This window comes from Acartia tonsa, chromosome 5 (genome assembly GCF_053477335.1).
Source record: "Acartia tonsa isolate MP-2025a chromosome 5, ASM5347733v1, whole genome shotgun sequence".
Lineage (NCBI taxonomy): Eukaryota > Metazoa > Arthropoda > Copepoda > Calanoida > Acartiidae > Acartia > Acartia tonsa.
Genome location: NC_137264.1, coordinates 34,804,903 through 34,827,321, shown reverse-complemented (window position 1 = coordinate 34,827,321; position 22,419 = coordinate 34,804,903). Strand labels below are relative to the sequence as shown.

The 22,419-nt window shown below is 32.7% G+C and overlaps 1 non-coding gene across 1 annotated transcript; it reads left to right on the top strand.

The window, feature by feature from the left end:
* The first annotated feature begins 18,659 nt into the window (after positions 1–18,659).
* LOC145320403 (U4 spliceosomal RNA) lies at positions 18,660–18,800 on the top strand. The gene has a single exon (XR_013880189.1). It is a non-coding gene; the product is annotated as a U4 spliceosomal RNA (small nuclear RNA).
* The last annotated feature ends 3,619 nt before the right edge of the window (positions 18,801–22,419 follow it).

Here is a 22,419-nt window from a genome sequence, read left to right as displayed (position 1 = left end):
TAGTAAAGATTAGAAGACCCCGATAGGGAAAGCACCTTGTAGGCTCTTGAAACCTGGAGTAAGGTCAAACCAACAAGCAAAATAAATCAATTAGAAAAGTAACTGTAACTGTAAACGTTATTCTTTCCATTGTATTGCAAACCCCTTAAAACAGCTGATTTCAACCTCTAATTTCATTTGAATCATTTGAATTCTTTTTATCCCAAAATATGAATGATTTAAAATTTCAAACTTTATAATATAATTTATGGTATGTTTTTATTTTAACATTGGCAAAATAAGCAGTCTATTAATTATCAACCTATGAAATGCTAACAAATTAACAACATTTCAAACTGTGAACGAGTCCATGATGGGTCTAAAAGCAAGAACTCTATTATACATTTTGGTTTAATTTGAATCTAACATTATCATAATAAGGAGTCTATCATTTATCAACTTATAGTTATACATATGTGTATAATGGTGTGATAATAGAGCAGCTAAAATTCTAAAAAGTTCAACTCCTCTCTAACCTGGATAAGAACGGGATACACTATTAGGTGTAATTTTGGTGTATCTCTGAACCATATCTTGCTACTAAAGTGCATGAATACGCGGCTAAACGTCCAACAGGCAACCAACCCTTTGATTGCACGACCTTTGTCTGAGGAGTGCTAACTGTGCATGGTAATGAGTTGCGCCTTTTTTAAGCCAAAACATTCCCCCAACTCGAACTATTTATGTTGCGCACCTGAAATAGCAGCAGTAGGAACCACTTTTGACATCTTTGATGACGTCCAAAGTATAATAAATAAGCTTCTAAATAAAAAAATCGATAATTAAATCTTGACTTATTTTTAAAGTTTTAAAATTAATAATGAATGTTGTTTATTTTTAACAAAACAGTTCAATAATTCTAATGGTCCAGCAAGTTTTTCTGCTTTCTCAATGATTCTTCAATATTTCTTGAAAATTCATCCTGTTTGAATAATATGTCACAATTCTTTTTGATTTGTGCTATTTTACTTAATCCTTATATAATAGTAACAGGAAGTTTATCAGTCTGTACCTAAGGATCTCTCTAACATCTGAACCGATATGATTCCCCTTACAATGTAGCTTCTCATAGGTCCTTGGAATTTTACAACTGTTTTGTGGGAGGATACCACCAACCTCCCAAAAGAAATCATACCTGGAAAAAAATGTCTCCTCTCAAAAAATAATGGAGGCGTAGCCTCTTGTGCACTTATGCTAAATTTAATTATGTTATTTACACCCACACCCTATTAAAAAAGTAGAACTCTATTTCAAGGTTGTTTGCACTCTGATGGGTTCAGCATAAAAAGGGGAAATAATACCAAAAAAAGTATTGACCAATATTTTAAAGAAGTCAAATATGGTAAAACTGGATAATATAAAAGGACATTATTACAAATAATCATTAGATTATTCAAAAAGAAGTACCTCAGGGAGGTTTTATTCATATCTTTTCTTTAGGGCTGGCGGTCGAATATATTAACAATACAAGATAACTGCTTTGTTCACTTTCACATGTTATGTTTATTGTATTGTATTTTATTTAGCAAAAATAACATAAATGTTTCTGGTTTAAAGTGCCATAACATAATGGTCATTGTGCAGGAATAATGTTATATTTTGTAACTGGAGCACACATAGAGAAAATAATAAAAGAGAGGAATCGAGGTATTTGAAGGACTAAAATAGGCAGTGGACCTAGAGACCTATATTGAGCAATTGCCGCGCTGAATTTTATTGTTATTCCACCACTTTTCAAAATGGGAATATTTTAAAATTAAATGTAATTTCAAGACAATTATAGTAACTGTTTAAAGCATACATTTGATTTTTATAGAAATATTTTGAATTATTATCCATTCTGATGAAACTTATTGAATTTATATTGAATCCAGTGAAGTTTTAGAAAACGTTATTTACAAAAGCAAAAGAAAAACAAACATTCCAAAAATGTTTGTGTTTTTCCAAGTAAAGTTCCTCTACAGAAAGGCTAAGTCAACAGTCCAGAAGTGACGGTTGACTGTATTCTGTTGCTGCTTGGTTGATAATAAATGGACGTTAAAACTTTAATTTATTACTCTAAGTTTCCCAAAAGTTAGTGTTCGTATGTAAGGTCGTCCTTTGATTACAGAGGAGTTAAATACACAAACACTCACACATACACACACACTCAGCCATAACCACACACTTTTATCAATTACCTGATAAAAAGTAATATTCATTGAATTTGAAAAAAGAATAAGCGTCAATAAGTCACTATTGTAAATAGTTTTATTCTTGTTAAATTTGTTTTGAATTATTCTTGAATTTAAAGACTTACATATTAAAAACAAACACCAATCTATCTATATTTTTTTCTGTATGTCAATATATAAGGGGTCGGAAGCTTTTAGCTGCTGCAGCTGCGGCTGAATGCAGGATTAAGGCAGCGAGTGGTATGAAGGTAGCTTTGACTTATAGCTGCTGATCTCCTCCTGTAAGCTACCCAGCTTTCCCAATACCGTCTGGTTATTTGTTGCAGCTTTTATGTTTTGTCTAGGCTATATCATTTAGTATTTCATTGTATAAATCTGCTGCGGCTTAAGCTAAATGAGTCTTCGAGTTACTGTATTTTGAATTTATTACCGAAATCTTCCAGGTACTGAGACTTCGAGTGGCCGTCGGCTGATAGTGACTGTGGCTATCTATCTATCTATCTATTTATCTTTCCGTGTAACGCCTTGTAATTGCAGATTTATGCAAAATAATTTGCCAACGTTTTATTTTGATTCCCCCTTTTATACCAATGGAGTTTCAACAATATCGCGTGTAAAATTAGAATAGGATATTTTTTTGTTCAGTTTTAGAATTGCAGTTACACTATAACTAAGATTTGATAGTACGCCACTAACTCATAGCCTATTCGGTAATCATAATTCTATCTTGTTTACAATGTACATCGCTCTGTTTACAGTAATTCAAGTTTTGTGTATATCATATTTTTTGTTTTGCTAAAACATCCCCCAAGACTTTCCGCATGCCTAACACTACAACAGAAGTATTAAGGTTTGTGATACTAAAATTTTAAGGAATTAAATCTAAAACATGCAGGGATCTAAAGGGATAAGACAATGTCCGATAAATTCATGTACATCCCCAATAATGATACACAAAATTACCCCTTCTGTACATTTAAATTAGATGTTGAAACGTTTTGACACTCAACTAAATGAACCAACCAATCAAAATTTAATAGAAGTCTCAAAGGTTGTAAAGCCAACGAATGTTAAAACGTTATTAAAAGACTTTGGGGACTAGTGTAATAAACAGCCCAATGTCCCCTCCCTCCCGAAAGAAAATTGTTAAATATCAGTCTTTGGGTTATGAACAGTTGGGTTCACACTAATATAGTTTAAAATAATTATATTTAACATAGGTTTTGAAAAGATTTTAGTTAGAATTTTGTTTTCAAAACCAAGATTAAATAACAACAATTTATCATTGCATACAAGGCCGGGAAATAATCTTTAAAAATTCGACCAAAGCTTTTATTGGCCATTATTTGAGTAGGGCTACCTACCCCCTTTTTAAAACTCTCCCAAGGGGGAAATTCTAATTTGGATTGGGTTAAACAGAATCTTAATCTACTTTTTTGTACCCGTTGTTTTGAGGCAAGTCTATATCAAAGTCAACACATCATAACTGAAGACTCCAATTCATAATTGTGATACATAGCGTACAGAGGTTTAATGTATTGGGGAGGGGTTTATTTTATTGTTCCGCGGTTGGATACCCCCCCCCCCCCTAAATAATTAATATACTAAAAAGTCAAACAAATTTTCTTACTCCCTTAAATAAAAGATATGTGTGACTTTTTCAACACCAATTTGGTTGATAAACCCCTCTTCTGGTCTAAAGATTTTAATTTAAAACTGCTCAACTTTCTAGTTATTTCATAATATACCTGTAAAGAGAACCTGTGTTAGTTTTAGATTGGAATAAGTCTTTATAACATTAAACGGTGCTCATTTGAAACCGTAAATTTTTCTTAATTGCAAAATAGTAAAAAAATTTCTCACACTATTACCAATAGCCTCTCTGTATGTTACCAGAGAGGATGAAGAATCTTTTCCCAATGTTCCTTGTTGTTTGAAAAAAAAATAAAAATATATATGTATATTTTTAAAATGTAACTTATTCTCTATTTCTTAAATAAGAATATCAGTCCAGCTATATCAATAAAATCTTGCTGGATACATACAGACAGACATTTATAATACTACTTTAGAAAGGTTATGAAGTTAGATAATTTTGTTGGTAATTTTTTGTATACCTGTTTTGTCTATATAATTTTGAAAAAAAAACTATGTTAATATACTTTCAGTAACATTTTAATTTCATACCTTTCCCTCCTTATACATTACATACAGACATGTAGAGTGTAGGAAGCTAAGCATTATAAGACACGTTTAATGTGTTTAAATTTGGCTTCAAAGTATAAAATTTCCAAAGCATAATGCAAAGTAGCAGTCCAGAAAATCTCCATACTATACTGTAATTCCATAGTACAAACCATTTTAGAAATATAATTATAAATGGGGTGTTTAGAATGGGAGGTATAGGCAATAAATTTTGGGGAGTTTTTTCAAGGATAATTTTCTTTGGGGTTGATAAATTAACATTCATATAAAAAGGGTACTCTTCAATTCTTTTGTGTTATTTTTTTCTCCTTATCTATTTGCATTCCAGCAATCTATAATTTTACATTTCTCTTTAGAATGGCATTCTTCATTTGCGTTGACTCAAACAGCGTCATTTCTAATGAGAATAAAAACTGCTCTTTCTTTTGAAAAGCTTAGGCTTACAAACATGTACAGTACAACTCATTAAAATGCGTTAACAATTAGGATTCAACCTTACAAAGGGGTGGTTGTAAATAAGATGTTCGTATCTAAATTGATACAAAATTGGCCCCTCGGGATTGGAGCCCCCCGCAGTGGCTAGAAATATGTGAAAAGCTACTGTGAAAATACGACGAAACCTGCTACTTCGTTTACTTTCCATGATCCTTCACTTGCATCTTTAACAACTGATTTCCTCATACATTTAAGGGTTATTATACAATTTTAAATATTGTTTTGTTATTGTCTTACATAGTAGATCTACCAAAAGGCGTTTTCATCCATTTTTTTCCAACTCGTTTGTAAAAGCAATAAGAGAATGGGTGTTAAATCTCCCAGTTCGAATTAGAATATGTTTTCTTTGTTGGTATATAACCAGGGATCCAAAGGGATAAGACAATGGCCGATAGATTGATGTACAACCCCCAATGATGATTCAATTACCCCTTCAGTATATTACTATTAGTAATTGAAGCGTTAGAACACTTAACTTAATGAACCAACCAATCAATCTATATTAAAAGTGCCAAAGTTGTTAAGCCAACGAATAAGAAAAAGTTATTATAAAATTTTAGGGACTGGTTTGCTAAACAGCCCAATGTCCCCTCCCTGCCTTTATTGATGCAGCATGTTTAGTATTTATATGGTAACTGGACAAAGTGTCTATAAAATCAGCCGAGTGACGTCATAAAAATGAGTGAGATGAGAGGAGAAGAGGGAAAGAAAACCCTTAAAAAAGAGATAAATAATCCCTCATTTTTATGACGTCACATGGCAAATTTTTCAGACACTTTGTACGGTTACTTTATATGTATAGTATTATTTGAATAATCCTTTATCTATGTGCATAAGCACATTTGACACCCCTTGTTGACATTTTTGCATTGTAGATATTTACAATATGCTGATATGTCTGTTCTTTTGTAAGGAAAGAAAGACATTATTTTTATTCAAAATCTAATAAAAATAATAAAGTAAAATACGTTTTTTTGCCTAAACAATATTATAAAACTATTTTTAGGAGGTATTAGCTACATTGTCTAAATGTTTTTTTATAAAAAAAAATAAATATATCATAAAAGCCATGCATTATAGGATGTTTTCATTCTTTTTTATTTGTGAAAGGGTGGTACTTTATTATTAGCATGTGGAATAATTTTGAATTGTTGTTTCATCTTTTTATTATGTAATAGAACAAATAGTAAAACTTTTCACTTTTAACGAGGCTATCTTATAACTAAAGTATGTAGTTAAGTCATTGAAGTTCGTTAAAGTCATGGAAATAGCTTCTATTGTGTGTACTTACTCATTCCGGTAGGGGAGATGACGGGTTCGAGTCCTGTCCACACTGAGTCATACTAGAGACGTTAAAAAAGGAACCTACTGCTGCTGTGTCTTGCACGTGACACTAATAGGGAGAGTAGTGGAAATGCCTTTTCCCATAAACAGGCGTAACTCAGTTATTATTCCAGACTAGGGTTGTACAATCAAAGGTTTGGTTGCCTGATTGGATGTTACTAACCTAATATCTCAGTGCTCGTTAGATAATTGCATCCCCTAAAACGATGATAATGCTCTGGATTCTCTAGTCTAGATAATCACTTGAAATCGAAGGAGATTCCTGCTCCAATGAGATAAGAAAAGTATTTATTCCTTTATGTCAACTCATTTGAACTAAATATTTTCAATATGAAAATTGAAAGAAATAGTTAAATAAATTTCTTCTAACCAAGCTCAGACAACGGAAAATTATTCAGTAATTTTTTTTAACAAGATTTTTTTGTTCTATCCAGTAGTGAATTGGCATTTATAGTCCATTGGGAAAATTAATCTCATGGGTTAAATTTAGTATTTTCAAACTTAATAATATTGTAAATCTCCAATATGAACCTAATATGTACAACATCTCTAAGACTACCCACTCCCAAGGACCATTGGAAACTTGTTAGACAATTAGATCATCAGGGCATGGCTTATGGATGTAGGATATACGTGGATATATTGGCAGGGGAAAATTTGTCCTTAACAAGTTAATTTAGCTTTCTAATATGAACCTCTTTTATTGTTCAGTTCGTTCATCCAGTTGGAGGAAAGGAGATTGGGTAAAGGGGGTGGATATGGAATATTTTAGCCAGCTTAGAGTAACACTTTATAAAAGTACATCAAAATCTGGTGCAACATCCAATTAATAATATATCGATAGCTTGGCTAATGCTTTACTTCAATACACAATCAACCAAAATAAGTTTGAAGATTTGTCTGTCCTGTTGTACAGTTTGTTTGCCATACTATGTATCTGTGTCCTTGACATGTTTAAACTAAATATTCCAGACAATAGGAAATAGAAATAGGAATTTGTGCCAAAAGGAAAGATTGGTGTTCAAATGATACCATGGTTTTTAGTAAACTATTGGCTGCACATCTAGTATCAATAGGCTTTGCATTCGGAGAAAGCCTTAAACAAGGCTTTAATTAAAAAAATAGCCAAAAACCATCACGGAACGTATGCGGAGAGTCCAATTAGTTCAGCAGTTATTGAAACCTTAAGCTTCAGCCAAAAATCTTCCTTATTTATCTAAGACGCATTACAGCAAAGATATTGTTGAAACTGAGAATCTTTTAAAAATCTATAAATCTCTTTTATTGCATGACCGACAGACGAAGTAAGTTTAACAATTGATGCTCTTTGGAAAAGGGTATCTTCACAAAAAAAATCAGCAATCCATCCTAAACAGCAGCAGAGAAATTAAAAATGTGAACAATAAAAAATACTTTATTAAACACAAAGAGATAAAAAATGAATGAACATCTTTTTTAACTATTAAAATAGTCTTTTAAAACTATTTTTTTACCCTGACTGTATAAACTCCATGGCAGAAAGTTTTCAAGAATGTCAAACACAGAAATAGAAATTTCAATTTTAAATTCAAAATGTTACATAAACAAATATAAATATTGGCAGAAAAAAATTTACACATTTTTTTTATTTAAGTCACATTTAAGGAGCAGACACAAATCTTTACCACCCTTCTATTTTAAAGAGAAAACAGGTAGTACAATTGCAGAAAATTAGGCCCTACAACACATTTCTAAAGTCTACCAAGGGTGAAATTTAGTGCAACCAAATTACTGTGTTAACCCAGAATCAGTTTTTTTAAAAATCTAATAACCACATTATACTAAGATAAATAAACTAACGGAAACAAAGAATTGCAGAGTAGCTTCATAAATAAAAATATTAGCTCTAATTCAATGTTTTTTTTCTAAAAATTAATTACAGTAAAAAGGTTTTACATATTACAAACACGAAATTTAACCATTTAAAGGGATATTATATAAATATTTTTTTGTGTATTGTAAAAATCTATTACTTTTATGAAACACCCATTTATTTTCTCTAATCGGCTACCTACAAATAGGACAATATTACATAAAGCCTTATATGTAAAGTAAAAAGAAATTTTTGTCTGTAGCTTAAGATTTCGTAAACTACTTATGAACCGATTGAGTTTTTAATTGCATTGGAGTTTGACACAGGTATCTGGATGGTTGTAGGCTAATAAATTATAAATTTAAGCTATTTTTTCCCTACCTCCAAACGCTATAGGCCCAGTCCTTATTATAACATACAAACTATAATTCTATTCTTATTCTTTTTCTTCAAACAACAAAAAAATAACTTAAAGAGTTCCTATTTGGAAAGTGTAACAAAGTAAAGTAAAAAATTATGTTTTTGCTTAAATATATGTTAATTGAAAAATGTATTTAATGTTAAATATCTTTTAAAATTTGATTTATCTATCTGTCTAACTATCTTTCTATCTAACGATCCATCCTCTATCTATCTTATTATTCGTCCTATATATGTATATCTCTCCATTCATCCTCTAACTATCTATTCATCCATCCTCTATCTACTTTAGAGTATGCATATTGTCACTGTAAAGTAAATCCCTCTTTATACCCATTAGAGTTAAATTAGATTTGATTAAATATAGGTTTCATAAGTGCAGTTAATTGGGGAATCATCGTATGTTCTAACTTCACAACGTATCTACGCCCGAGTAAGCTAAGGCAATTGACAGAATCTTGTTTATTTTTAGAATTTTTAAACCTTATATTAATCTTAAATAGTTTTCATCCGAATTACATAATAACTTATTTTGCAAATACTGTTAGTAATATAATATTTATTGATCTATTTTAACTTTATTATTTTAGGGCATGTGAGTATATTCGATCCCTGATTGGTCTAAAACAATATTGTCTAATGTTTTACAATTCCATTTAAGTTGAATATGTCATTAAATATTCTTCTATTTTCTCTTTTAAACAACGTCGTTTTTTTCCTGGGTTTTCATTTATTTAGTTTGTCAAAGAAATAAACTTTATTTAATTAGCCAAAAATGGTTTATTTACTAAAATGAATGAAAAAATAACCTAATCCATACGAAACAATGCATAATTTCTATATACAGTTTTATTTATATAAAAGTAACCTATGTCTGTGTGTGTGTCTGTCTGTACCGAAAGATCTTGCTAACCACTGAATCGATATGGTTCTCCTGTTCCTGGGAAGGTTTATAACTATTTTGTGAGAAGTTACCACGATGCTACCCTAGAAAAAAATTACCCCTTAATATGTTTGTCTTCTTGTTTTCGATCTAAAATGAAGTGCCCAAGTAGGTCATAAATGACTATAACCTATTTTTTTTATGTTGAATATTCCTCATTGCTATGGAATTCCTTGAAATCGACATGGCTATCTTAATAATAATAAAACTATCATAAAATCTGTAAACCTACAACAACAACCTATGCGTAGAAAATTTTTGCATCATAAAATCCTTTCGTTAATGCTTACGTTACCGTAAAAATTGTAATAATCAATAAAAATTAGAAACCCTAGATTTATTTTGGCGGGTTTTGCAGATATAAAATAATTAATTAGAACAGTAGAATCTTGAATTGAAATTATCTTTAATTATGCAATCAATCCTACTGTTATTGACTGTAGAACCCGCTTATTTTGTCATTTAGTCTGTCTGTGTATGACATTTATTGAATTATGGTTTATGATTAATAGAGGGAAAAATAGTAAAATAGATAAGTTAATAGATAAATGGTTAGACGGATAGATGATAGATTAGAATATTTATCTAAAAGTAACAGGATGTCTATGTGTCCATGTTTATGAAGGACCTTGCCAAACGCTAACCGATATGGTTCTCCTTTACAATGTAGGTCGAGGGAAGGTATACAACTATTTGGGGGGAAGGTTACACGTAACACCACTCTCCCAAGAGAAATCGCCCCACAATTTTCTTATTTTTTTTAAATGACTAAAATTGAAAATGCATGTTGGACTATTCCCCCCCCTCTCAAGTGCCAAGTACGGAACCAAGTAAGAAAGATAATCTATAATACAAAGTAGAACGATGTCTGTCTGTCCGTCTGAAGCTTAAGATCTCAGTAACCACTGAACCGATTGGGCTCTACTCTTCAGGGAATATACCTACTGGTCCTGTGATGGTTTTAAGCTATTTTCTTGGAGGGGGGGGTGGGACACCCCCAACCCCCCCAAAAAATGAAAAATATCCCCCCCCCCAAAAAAAAAAAATTTTTACGTTTTCTTTTTAAATCTAAAATATGCAAAATTAGGTTGATCAAACCTTTTTGGGGAAAAGCCCCTAGAGGCTAGGGGCGAAGCCGCTAGTTAATTAGAAAGTAAATAGATAGATAAAAAACATTGAATGAAAGATTGATAGGAAACAAATAGATAGAATTTTAGTTAAGGAAAGTTTTCAAGGAAGGACGTCCAATCTTTTTTTTTTGAGGAGTAACATTTACATTGGGGAGGAATTAACCTCAACCCCCCCCCCCCCAAAGACCAAATGCCTTGGAACCATTGTACGAAGGAATCCGATATTTTTTTATTGGGGGGGGGGGGGCCCGTAAATATAACACACTTTTCTGGGATCTTGCTGAGTCAAGTATCAACTGTTGGGAATATCAAAGGATGACTCCATGCAAAATTTGAGCCGGATCCGGCCAAAACCGGCCATGAATTTTATGAAAAACCGGTTTTTTTCCGGTTTTTAGGGGGTATCTGTAAATCGATTCAGCTGGAGCAAAACCGGTTAGAGGTACAAAAAATTTTACTTCACATGAAATTTAGCCAATGCAATTGCCTACAAAAATGTACTTCATCATCAACTTGATTGGACAACTCTTTCCCCTCCTAAATGTCCATTAAAACCTCGGAAACGGCAAAAATCGCCAAAAATCACGCCTTCGGCGGCAAATAACGGCTAAACGGTCAGCCGGAGGCGAATGAAACATAAATAAAGAAATGTCTGCCTCAAAAAGTTGTTTAACATCAAAGAGATGCTTGAAGTCTCTAAAACGACTCCTTCCCCTCCTTTAAGGGGAAAACTGAAAAAACGTGATTTTCAAAAGTATGCCCACTTCGTGGGTGTGGGGGGCACTGAACCCGTCACCCCAGGGTCACCAAATATAAAGTCTAGGCGGCCCACAATGCTGAATTTTCACCAAGTGAAAGTCTTGTGTCATTATCTCTTATGAGAAAAAAGTTATTAATTAATTAAAATTTCAAATTGTGATTTTTTGATGGATTTCTTTGATGAAATGACAGGCTGGTCAATTTTTAGGCCATTTTTTGCGGATTTTGGCTCGCCACGCCCAAACGGTTTGAGATAATCTCACGGGACCTTTTGCCCGACCTAAGCCTGGTTATTTGTAAGGTCTAAGAAAAAAAAATCCCGGATTGGATGAAGCACGATGTCGCTGCGTGCCGTCAAAAATTGCTGGTCGGCTCATTTTGCCCCCTCAAACCCTCACCTCGTGCCATTTTTCTGTGTAAAGATTATAATTATAATCTTTTGCGTAAGTCTGTTTTTTTTCCTAGACCTCACAAATAACCAGACTCAGGTTGGGCAAAAGGTCCCGTGAGATTATCTCAAACCGTTTGGGCGTGGCGAGCCAAAAACCGCAAAAAATGGCCTAAAAATTGACCAGCCTGTCATTTCATCAAAGAAATCCATCAAAAAATCACAATTTGAAATTTTAATTAATTAATAACTTTTTTCTCATAAGAGATAATGACACAAGACTTTCACTTGGTGAAAATTCAGCATTGTGGGCCGCCTAGACTTTATATTTGGTGACCCTGGGGTGACGGGTTCAGTGCCCCCCACACCCACGAAGTGGGCATACTTTTGAAAATCACGTTTTTTCAGTTTTTCCCCTTAAAGGAGGGGAAGGAGTCGTTTTAGAGACTTCAAGCATCTCTTTGATGTTGAACAACTTTTTGAGGCAGACATTTCTTTATTTATGTTTCATTCGCCTCCGGCTGACCGTTTAGCCGTTATTTGCCGCCGAAGGCGTGATTTTTGGCGATTTTTGCCGTTTCCGAGGTTTTAATGGACATTTAGGAGGGGAAAGAGTTGTCCAATCAAGTTGATGATGAAGTACATTTTTGTAGGCAATTGCATTGGCTAAATTTCATGTGAAGTAAAATTTTTTGTACCTCTAACCGGTTTTGCTCCAGCTGAATCGATTTACAGATACCCCCTAAAAACCGGAAAAAACCGGTTTTTCATAGAATTCACGGCCGGTTTTGGCCGGATCCGGCTCAAATTTTGCATGGAGTCATCCTTTGATATTCCCAACAGTTGATACTTGACTCAGCAAGATCCCAGAAAAGTGTGGTATATCTAGGGGGGGGGCAGGCTGGGGTTACACTTGGCAGCTAGACAAATTTTTATGTATTTGTGAAGTTAAGATAGATAGATGACATAGGACTAAGACAGAAATATATATTGTTACAGACAGACAATTACTGACAGATACATTAATTTACTCTAGCCATGACAGATTTATAATAATTATTCAAAGTACATAACACAAGGAAAGTTTTATACAAAAGCAGCGCAACGATAAAAGTCTGACAATACCCCAAACTGTCCCAGTTTGGGCAAGACGATTCCTGTGACGTCACATACGTTCCGGGAAAGAGAAAGGGAAGGGGGGAAGAAAATCTCTTCAAAAGAGATGGGAGAAAAGGGAAGAGATTTTCTTCCCCCCTTTTCTTTTTATATGACGTCACAGGAATTGTCTTGCCCAAACTGGGACAGTTTGGGGTTTGTCTAAAAGTCTTACTAAAGTGGCACCCTAAAAATCGTTTGGGGGGGATAATCGCCCCATTACCCCCCCCCCCCTTTGGACGTCTATGGGGGGTGGGTATCATATTTTACCCCCCAACCCAAAATATTACATCCTTGTCTATTATTGACCTATACCCGCAACCCCTATAGATAAACCACTGTCATAAATAATTATTGTGATAAATGGAAAAAGTGTTTTTCTGTTAATTTTATGCTCCAATTAGTTATACTGTCCATTATGGACAGATAGAGAGATAGAAATATAGAATAGATGGAAATATATTACTAGATAGACAGGGGACCTACGGATTGGATCATGTTTGCGAAGAGAAACCAGCAGATTTTTTTTTATTTTAAAGATAATATTACAATAGTATTCCTAAAAATGTCAGAACCCTATCATTCTTTGAAGAATTATTTTTTTTGACGAACACTGCAAAGGTAATGGATAATATATGTGGGTTTGTACTGTGGTTGCTATTAGGTTGCTACTATATTCTTGATTTATTTGTTAGTTCCTTCACCCAGTTGGAGGAAAGGAGATTGAATAAAGGGGATGAATAAGGAATATCGTTATTTTAATAATTAAATTAAATATCACAGATTTCCATATTTTCACAAATTATGGAACAACCATGAAAGTATCAACATAAAATCTGAGTAAAAGAGCTATAAAGTCAGTCAGTGAGTTAAATATGCTCCCAAAGTATTCCCCAAGTAGAGCAGAAGTGTGTCAAAACACTCTGCTCCGAAAAACCTATAGAAATGCTACGCATTTACAGCGCATATGGGGAAAGTTTTGTTTGCAATAAAATTTTTGTTGCATAAATCAAAGTTTAAGCACTTTCTGAATTTATGGTTGACATTGACTTCAAATCAAACAGGGACAACTATGGGTATTAGTGCCACAGAAATATTTTTTTTAAACGCAGCTACTCTATGACTTGTGTAATGGTGAATGTCCGCATGGCTTTCTATGTATATATTTAATTTTATATTCAAGTTTGATTAACCAACGGAAAATTCTAGTAGCTTTGAAACAAAATATAGCTTTTTAGTAGTGCACCTAAATTATAACTATAGGTTGTCTTTCCTCCTGAATTAAATTCAACCGAGTATTGCCTACTTTTTATAATAGTTTTAGTGCACGAGAGAAACATACAACTATGCATTTCTGTCATGTAGAAATAAAGAAATGACTTTCAAATAGTTGAAATTTATGCCTAAAACTTTTATTTCTATTCATATTCAGTTTTTACATATTTCTAATAGTGCAGCTACAATGGATATAGAATTACTTGGATATTATTCCAGATTTTAGCTTTCATTAATAAAATGATACGTCCAGTTGACTATTATAATGATACCCCCATCCCCCCTCTTATGACTTCAATTAACCTGAATTTGGAGGCTAGCAATGATTAATAGCTGATTCCTATATTAGCATCCTAAAGTTACGACAAAAAATCCCTTGTCACAATATCCATGTATTATAAATCCAATGGTCTTACTATTGGTTTGTATAAAGTAAAACACTATTTAAAAAAAAATCATATATAAATAAAGATATCTTTTGCCATTATCTATTATCTATTTTTGATATTGTTTTAATAATAATTTTGAACGTTAAGGCCTTTTTCTACATATAAATATAGGCCGAAATGCAAAAAAGTAAGGAGAAAAAAATGCACATATTTTCCACTTCCTTGATATTGATAACACAAGGATAACATTATGAAGCAGCTTATAGTGCCTTATAGAAAAAGACATCATACAATACAAATAACCAATGATAGGTTTAGGTTAAGACATGACTATACAAATAAGCCCCCCGCAGGGGTTAGGCACTTTAAAAACCTACAGGGTGGTTTTAAAAATGTTAGGTTAAGCTAAGTGTCATATGTTGGACACTCCTGCGTTTGTCCCGTGACCATAAATATGGTTCATAAGCTCACTTATTTAAACTGGAAATAGATGAAATCAGTCAAAAACAAAAATCAACCAAATTAAATTTTGACTTGAATTTGTTTTAGAGTAGCTTTGCTAACAAAAATTAAAATATTATTGAATAGCGCGAATAGTTAATCATCGCATCGTATTTTAGACAGCTTTCTGTGGATAAAAAGCAAAAAATAAATTACGTTACAATACATGATTCTTCAGTATGGCTCAGAACCGGTTCTAATTCAGCGGATATCTATCGACTTTGAAGCCATGCTAGAAAATTCTTGGATAATTGTTAATGTTTGTTAAAGAGTTTAATAAGTAAGCGGGTTTATAACAAAAACATACCAATGAGCAAATATAGAGAAGCCTTGCTGCTAAAAGTGCATAACTTTCTTGCTTCCGTAGTAAAGATAAAACTCATAGAATTCCTGCATACAATGTTTATACATTATATAATGCATGTTTTATTTAGAAGCTGCGCCATTAGCCACTAGGGGCAACTCAGAAAGGGTAATGTTATCACTTGAGATATGTAAGGCCGCCTCTTTTTTTGAAAATAATGGGGTAAGGTTTCAGTGTAAAAATAACACATTATATTGTGTAAAGTAGTGTAAATCCAAGTACTATATTTTTACACTTTCTTACAATTTTATTAAAAGCAAATCTTTACTACATTTAGAGTGTCCACCAGTACAGTGTAATTCAAGGCTTGATAAAGTAGATTCAGATTCCTGAGTCAAAGTAGTATAATCTTATCTATACAATGAAAAAAAGCAAGTTAAACATTTATTTCATTATTAAAATTTTTATTTTAAGTATTAGTTTTTTGTCAACCCACGAAATCTCGCAGTAGACTATTTGTTATTAAACTTATATTTTCTGAATATTCCATAAGTTTACCTTAGTCATTTCGGTATCAAAGTATACTTTCTTTTTGATACATTATTTCATATTTTATGACATAATAATGAGCATTGTTGCTATTTGTTTGTTGAATGCTTCGTTGCTATATAAGTTTTTATTCTTGTAGTTGAACCATCTTATACTAGCCTGACGTTAAGTAAAGAGTTTTTTCCAATAAATCCAACAAGGATATGTTTGTACAAAGTTGCATGTAAAAAAAATAAATAAATCACATCTTCCTCTATAAAGATCTAGGTCTTAGTTGATTAAAAATTTCAGGAAAGCTTTATGAATTTATTTGGTGGTTTTAGATTTTTTTTCTGATTTTCTTCGCCCTTCCTAGAGCCTTGAGGTGAAGCAACTAGTATAACATAAATCAGTATTTATTTTGTCTGAAGGTTAAAACTTCGATGATTACTGATCCTATTTAGATTTTAGGAAAGCTTCACATAGGTCCCTCAGTGGTTTTAGGCTATTTTATTAAAGAATTTTAGTCTTGGGGTAGTTATTGGCTATTTTACAAATTTTGAATGCAAAGTCCCGAAATACTAGGGCCGCACCTACTATTAATATGAAAATGTACTTATCTCCATATTTTTTATTTAATTTTGTGTTGTTATTATATCAACATAGGACCTAATGCAGTATAACAACAAGTCGATTTTGTTGTTGAAATGTATAAACATACAAGGATAAGAGTGTGTGTAAGCAGGATATAAATTTAGGCTGGGTTACAAATATATTTGAAGCATCTTTATTCTACCTAGAACCCAGTAATAGTGTCGGACTGATTATGACGTAAAAAAAAAATTAGCCAATGAGAGGCCATTATTGACCAATGGTAAAATTTATAGTGGCCTCTCATTGGCTAATTATTTTTTTTACGTCATAATCAGTCAGACACTTTTACTGGGTTCTTCTACCTATTTCTTGCTTGCTTTATAAATAAACTAGCAGCAGCGTTGACAAACTAAAAACTATACATATGTAATTTTGCCAGGTTAAAGAAGAATACCAACAGTTTTAAATGGGTCCATGGGTACAACCGGCAGATAAACAGCTGAATGTTTTTTTGTCAAAAAAATACATAAAACTAGCACCTCTGCGGGGCCTTATTCTTACGACAACAGATCTATAGTTTATAAGTATATACAGGCAACTACCTCCCTTTCTTTTTCGAAGACCTCTTTGGTCTGCTTCTAAATTATTTTCTGCTACTTGGCTGTTTTAATATAAACGACACAATTGGTTGATTTTCAATGACCAAATAGAAGGGTTGCACAAGGTGGTTGCGATGGGGAGATAAAGTTATTTAACCCTTTCTCCCTCTAGTGTTTGACTCTAATCCTACGCCGGGCCTTTCTAACCCCTACTTGACCTAATTTAAATGAATTTGCGATATGAGGTAAACCGCCTGATATTGTAACCCATCTTTAACACTATCAAACTATCCAGAAAATAGTTGAAAAAGTGTTTTCTTAAAGGTTTAAAGATAGTTTCTGTACCTCTTTCATACGAAATTGTCACAGTAGAATATTAACTTTGATTAGACATGCATTTTCTTTCATACTTTGGGGACTGATTGACTTTAGAACCACTTATTCTATTTTGCTAGCCGTGTCTAGAACCATTTTAGACACAGTCAGATTTTTGTGGAGTTTTTTTTGAATTACGAGTTATTGGTTGTTATATAATATAATCAAGTTTTGTCCATTCTGAAAACAGTTATTGTAATATATTTAGTTATAAAATCTTCGTACTGATAAAAAATGTCTGGAAATATTCCTTAAAAGGAAGACTAAGAACTGAAATTCTTAAATTCACTTTTTTTAGATTTTGGCCAACACTCTGTAACAGCAGACATATTCTTTAAAAACATAAATCAGCCACTTTACAATTAACAAATTTAGCAGCTGCCAAAATATGATTGGATGAAATCGTCCTGTTTTAGGCTCTATTTCCTTTTCCCAATCTAAACTGGATTAAAATTCTGTATGCTGCTCGGAGAAAAGTTTTACGGATTTTTTAACATAATATAAGGGGGACATTGATGGATACATTTACTAATATTAAAGTTTGGTAGAAACATAGATAGATCAATTGATAGTTGGATAAATGGATAGATGGATATAGAGTTAGATGGATGGATAATTGAATAGATGGATAATTGGATAGATGAATGGATGGATAATTGGATGGATGAATGGATGGATAAATGGATAGGTAGATACATAGATAGATGTATGGATAGTTTGAAACCCTAAAACTCATATCAGTAGGCTAGAACAATCTATTAAAACTGTTTTCATTGTAAAGGAGAAGCATATCGGTTCAGCGATTAGCTAGATCCTTCGCGTATAAACAGACAGATAGATCTTAAATTTTCTATTACTTTTATGTAAGGGCAATTTTTACAAGTATCTTTAATATTTATTCTTAAAATAACATTAAAGAAATGCATTCAATTAAGTTTTCATTTTACCTAATTTAATAGTTTTATTATATGTAGTTTAAAATTTTGCCGCTAGGTGCTACAAACGAAATTTTACTTTTGCAAACAATTTTAAGAAAAACCATTATATCAAATGTGCAATTAAATTTTTTTGTAAATTTAAAAAAAAATTAAATTTATACTTAATAATTGTGATAAAATAAGTATAAAAGAATGGTCAGAATCTCCTTTAAAAACAAATTGATTACTTCTTAAAGTAACATTTATCACGGTAACTTTGCGCAGTGGCGATACAGTAACCAATGATCGAATAGAGAGGTGCTGTTATTGCTAGTTGAAAACTATAACCAATACCCCGCCCTGGAGATGTGAAATATCATCACCTGAGGCAATTTCTGAAGGCTCTTACGGGAGCAAATAACAAGACAGAAAAATTAATAACCAATTCAGCAAAATTAAAATTAAATTTACTTTGGATCACGAAATGTCACTAAATTGTTAGTTTCAAATCTAGGCCGCAATGGGTTAAAAAGTAACTGGATGTCTTTAGCTTAAGGTCTGATGTGCGGAAAATGGATTGCCTGTTTCTTCAATAATTTCCAAATGTGTACAGCAGATAACCCGATTATTGCAAACGCTATTTTTAGCTATTAAATTTTGATTTTTTTGGGAATTTTGAAGCTTTTTTAGCTAGTAGTAAATATTGAGATAGGACTCGGATGCTAATTTCACTTTTGGAAACTAAAATTCAGTACATCTAAGGTCTCACTTGACTATCACCCCTTCCCTCAAGTGTCCCTAGAGGACTCTAGAAATGTAGCCATTAGTAAGTTATATAAACGCTCTTTTGATAAAGTTTGGACAATAAAGCATAATAATATAATCGTAGCTTTCCCATAAAAGTTGTGGTTGTTTTCTAATTGAACTTTAGTGTAATCCTGTCTGCAAGTTTCAGGGTGGGGTTAGCGCGTGCACATGAATTTTTGGGGCAGAGATCATAAGGGATAAGACATTGGACAATAAATTGATATACACCCTCAACAATTATATTAAGCAAAACTACCGTTTCTGTAGATTAAAATTAGTGCTTGAACTGTTCAATCCTAGTGATTTGATAAAGGTTTTACAGCCGACGAATCAAAGAACTTGTGTATAAAACTTGGGGACCCGTTTAATTTAAAGTGCAATGTCTCCTTTCTCCATTTCTTTGGTGTGTTTAACACACTCCTCTCATGTACGCCTATTATCCTAACTGACCAATAAACCACAAATAATTATTGATATTGATTTGTATGTATGATTGTAATTACAATTTCAGTGCTTTCCCTCAAAGTGTCTGTCAAGCACTGAATCTCCTCCCCCTCCCTTATTTTTAAAAATAAATTGAAAATATGATGGAGAAGGGGGATGCAGTATTCTAATCCTAATCTAATTGGCTACCTAGTACCCAAAATAACCTAAACTAATCAACAAACAAACAACTAACTACACCTGCCCCCCTCCCATTCCCTGAAGCCTTTAGGGGCACACGATTAAGGTAAGAGGGAGGGGGGATTTACCATTCTCTAAAATAGTATAAACGTTCCCTGGACCTATAAGAAACTTCACTGGAATAGAGAACCATATTGATCCAGTGGTTATTGACATCTTAATTGACAGCCAGGCACACATACATACTGCTACTTTTACATAGGGATATTGTTAACATAATCCTTTTCTTTTTAACTAGAAAAAAAACAAATTTGTTGGTAGGAATAATTCTTTCATTTCAAAGAAAGTCAAAGATGAAAGGAGAGATCAAATTAAACTTCTTTGGATATCATATTAGAAACACAACGATTTAGGATTATCTTATGTAATAAAGATATTTGATGTGTGTCTGTATGTCTTAAATTAAAATTGTTGGATTTATAGGCCCTATATACCTCATTTTTGCCCCATAAAGCTAATGAAAACGCTGACAAACCCCAAACTGTCCAGATTTGAGCAAGACGATTCCTGTGACGTCATATAAAAAGGGAAGGGGGGGGGGGAAGAAAATCTTTTCCCTTTTCTCCCATATCTTTTAAAGAGATTTTCTTCCCCCCTTCCCTTTTTCTTTCCCGAAACGTATATGACGTAACTGGAATCGTCTTGCTCAAATCTGGACAGTTTGGGGTTTGTCGAAAACGCTGCTTGTGGAATGCCTTATAGATTAAGTACAACTTATCCAAAACTCAATACTTACATATAAATATTGTATGTTTAATTTAAGTTAAGTTTGGAAAGCCCCTTGAGCTTTATACATGTTTTTTACCAAATCTAAAAAAAGGATAGGGTTCAAGTAAGAAAAAGTTTGAGTAAATGGCTCCAATTCATTCATTTTCTTTTTTCTAATACTTTGTGATTTTTAGAACTTCTATCGTTATCACTGCTTAGGAAATATATACAGGATTTTGCATTTAAATTGTCCTTGGCTTTTAAATTCAACAGATATTATTATGTCCAATAGTAGGGCATCAAATTTCTTTTATCGTAAATAACTCATAGAATGTAACACATTTGATAAATTCTAGTCACTTTGTAATTAGCCTCTCGGGGAGGATGGGAGTATTACAAAAACCTGAGGTGAATTCTTAAAAACTTTTGCCGCACTAAAATCAGTTTGCCTCACTAAAATTTTAGTGAGTCAAAATTATCCCCTTTAAATGTGTAGTGAGCCTCACTGATTTTAGTGGGGCAAACTGATTTTAGTGAGGCAAATTTTTTTTAAAGAATTCACCTCTGATTACTTTACTAAAAAATATCATTAGATTTCATGTTTTTCATGTTAGCAACTTAATTTTTGGGGACACAACCCAATCTTTCCCGATTTTGTATAATTTTTGAGGAACACGATTCCATTGACGTCATATTTTTATTTCCCGAAAAAGGAAAGGGGGGAAGAAAAAAAAAGATGGGAGAAAAGGGGGTTTTCCCCATCTCTTTTGAAGAGATTTTCTTCCCCCCTTCCCTTATTCGGGAAAGAAAAAAATGACGTCACTAGAATCGTGTTCCTCAAAAATTATACAAATTCGGGACAGTTTTCATTGTGTCCATATTTACAGGGAAATATTATTTACCTTATGTATAACAAGAAATAAACTTGCTTTATTTTTTAAAATCTAGTCATGCAATAACTTTATTGAAGAAAAAAAAGATGGGAGAAAAGGGGGTTTTCCCCATCTCTTTTGAAGAGATTTTCTTCCCCCCTTCCCTTATTCGGGAAAGAAAAAAATGACGTCACTAGAATCGTGTTCCTCAAAAATTATACAAAATCGGGAAAGATTGGGTTGTGTCATTTTTGGGACAATCCTGTATAACAGAACTAGTTTTGCATTTCTAGAAATGTTTTTAGATAAAAAAAAAACAAAGATAGAACCAGGGATCTAAAGGGATAGGACAATGGCCGATAAATTAATATAAATCCCCAATGATGATAAACAAAATTACTCTTCTGTACATAATCATTAATGGTTGAAACGTTTGCACAATCAATTTGATAAACCAACCAATCAAAATTCAGTAAAAGTTCCAAAATTATTAAGCCATTTAATAAGAAAGCGTTATTATAAAACTTTGGGGAATAGTGTATTAAACTGCAAATTGCCCCCCCTCCCTGGGTAGAACTGTTAAATTCGATGCACAAAAAAGAATGTCTTCGCTCCTTGCATAAACTTTCCTACTAATGTATTTAATTAAATTAGAAACAATTATCTACTTCTGTGAAGGATGGGAGGGAACAATTGACTGTTACTTAAAGTTTTAAAATCACGTTTATAAAAGCGAAGCTTTTCTTTAATTAGGGTCGGTCCGTCCGTACGTCCGTCCATACGTCCGTAACGGATAGCTTTTTTTCGTTAATTTAGGCATGTTAGAATTGTCCTATCGATTTCAAATTTTGCATGGGGATTCCTTTAATAGTTAGGTACGATTTAGAAAGCGTAGCAACTCTATAATCATCACCACAATGTCCGTACGTCCATTTTAAACATGTTGATTTTTTTTTACTTTT